The sequence below is a fragment of the Leuciscus leuciscus genome (assembly GCF_965113295.1).
Source record: "Leuciscus leuciscus genome assembly, chromosome: 20".
In the NCBI taxonomy this organism is placed as follows: domain Eukaryota; kingdom Metazoa; phylum Chordata; class Actinopteri; order Cypriniformes; family Leuciscidae; genus Leuciscus; species Leuciscus leuciscus.
This window is the reverse complement of record NC_138744.1, coordinates 24,956,165-24,958,510: the sequence shown is the minus strand read 5'-3', so window position 1 is coordinate 24,958,510 and position 2,346 is coordinate 24,956,165. Positions and strand designations below refer to the sequence as shown.

Sequence of the window (2,346 nt, the reverse complement as noted above, 5' to 3'; positions counted from 1 at the left end):
GATGACTTACCATTCAAACAAAACATTTCCATGTAAATGTGGGTACTGACAGCAACAACGCAGATATAAATGTTCACTAAAATTACACGGAGAATACACGGTATAAAAATAAATAAAACTTGCGTGCAAATTAATTAATGTAATGCGGAACTAGATACGCGGGTTCTTTAGGGACACTTAATCTGTGTAGCCCCGCCTTAGCTCTGAAGCAGGCTGCGATGTAAAGATTGCAATGCTGGAATATGTTGTGTGTGTGAGAGAGAGAGAGAGAGAGAGAGAGAGAGAGAGAGAGAGAGAGAGGGGCGCGGGCACGATCAAAAAGTCACAAAGTGCTTACTTAAATTTGTGTGTGTGAGAGAGGTGCGATCGAACAGTGTAAACATACTCCATAATTTTGTTTATATAGGACATTATTCAAACTGCAAAGTGTTTAAGTTATTGTTAATGAAAATTTTAAGGAAAACAAAAATATTAAAGGTCCCGTTTTTCCTGTGTTTTTGAAGCTTTGATTGTGTTTACAGTGTGCAGTATAAGGCCCCGTTCACACCGCAAGTCTTAATGCTCAATTCTGATTTTTTGCTCAGATCCGATTTTTTGATTGGCTGTTCACATTACCTTTTAAAATGTGACCTATATCTGATTGCAGTGTGAACTGTTTGAGGTTTCAAACTAACCCGCATGCGCAAAAGAACAATAACAATGACATCAGACGCAGCACGCGGTTGCACTAAAGTTCGGGAGGTTATGGAGGAAGTAAGCATATTCACATTTACAGTGCTATCCATAAGTTTAGACACCCATGCTAAAGTTGACTAAAAAGAGGAATAAAAAAAACATCTTTTGGAAATTGAACCTAATGCCTTAATTTAAGAAATTAGGAAAAATCCAACCTTTAAGGACACCAATTTTCTTTGTGAATGAATAATGTATCGTAAATAAATAAATAAATAAATGTTCTTCCTTAAAATATAGGGTGCATAAGTTTGGACACCCCTATGTTAAATTCCCATAGAGGCAGGCAGATTTTTATTTTTAAAGGCCAGTTACTTCATGGATCCAGGATACTATGCATCCTGATAAAGTTCCCTTGGCCTTTGGAATTAAAATAGCCCCACATCATCACATAGCCTTCACCATACCTAGAGATTGGCATGGTTTTATTTCAGTTAGCCTAATAGCTGGTTTGATTTGCATTGAGAGATGATCTTATGGAAAGTACTCCATGCCAATCTCTAGGTATGGTGAAGGCTATGTGATGATGTGGGGCTATTTTAATTCCAAAGGCCAAGGGAACTTTATCAGGATGCATAGTATCCTGGATCCATGGATTCTTTCAGATGAATACAATTGGAGTTATATTAATAAACACATTGACGCTTCCAAGCTGCATAATGGCAGTGGATCGAAACTCATGGCCTTGCTCCAGAAGGGCTTTATTAACCCAACCCCATAGTTAATATAACTCCAATTGTATTCATCTGAAAGAAGAAAGTCATATACACTAACGATGGCTTGAGGGTGAGTAAATCATGTGGTAAATCATGGGGTAATTTTCATTTTAGTGAAAATTACTACTACTCTAAGTCAATTATGTAAAATCAAATTTTGTAAATTTGATTAAATTAAGTCACATCAAAACACCTCACACATAACAAAAGGTTAATGGATCCATACCAGAAGTGACAGTGCAATCCTCCACCAAATTGCCAGTACTCATCTGGATCCTTGGTCAATCTGGGGTGGGCTGATAAGTCCTTAAAAAGAAAGATTTAATTTGTACCGTTCCTTTAAACAATATTAAATAAAATTTAAATAAAACACACACACACACACACACACACACACACACACACACACACACACACACACACACACACACTGTGAACACACACCCGGAGCAGTGGACAGACGTTTTTGCACATACATGTCATGTCACATCACACAATTGTAGCTTTGAAAAAAGCAAATTGGTACACCAAAATCAAACAGACCATCTAATATTTTTACCTGTAGCCACATTTATCCTGTTATGACACGTCTGAGGGTCTTTCCCTTGATGTTCTTTAGTGAACTAAATAAAGGACTGATGATGGTGGTGACATGTTCTCCTTTTTTTTCACTTTAGACAAAAGACAAAAGGATAAAAAAAGTTACTCAGATTTGTCACTGGTAGATGAAATGACTTTTGATGATGAGAATAGCCTAACACTTTTAACTACATAATATATTAATCCCAATGTAAGGGTTAGAAGCAATGGTTAAAATTGACTTGCATCTTACTGAAGTTGATAATCGTGGTGGATTTGTCTCTCTGTTGGGTGCCTGTTGTCCCCAAAAAATCTTCTT

At 36.9% G+C, this 2,346-nt stretch overlaps 1 long non-coding RNA gene across 1 annotated transcript; it reads right to left on the bottom strand.

Annotated features, from left to right (window-relative positions):
• Positions 1–238: 238 nt before the first annotated feature.
• Positions 239–2,119, bottom strand: LOC309484630. Its single transcript, XR_014200930.1, has 3 exons — positions 2,008–2,119; positions 1,675–1,754; positions 239–1,478 (listed from the first exon to the last, which is right to left on the bottom strand). It is a non-coding gene; the product is annotated as an uncharacterized lncRNA (long non-coding RNA).
• Positions 2,120–2,346: the final 227 nt, after the last annotated feature.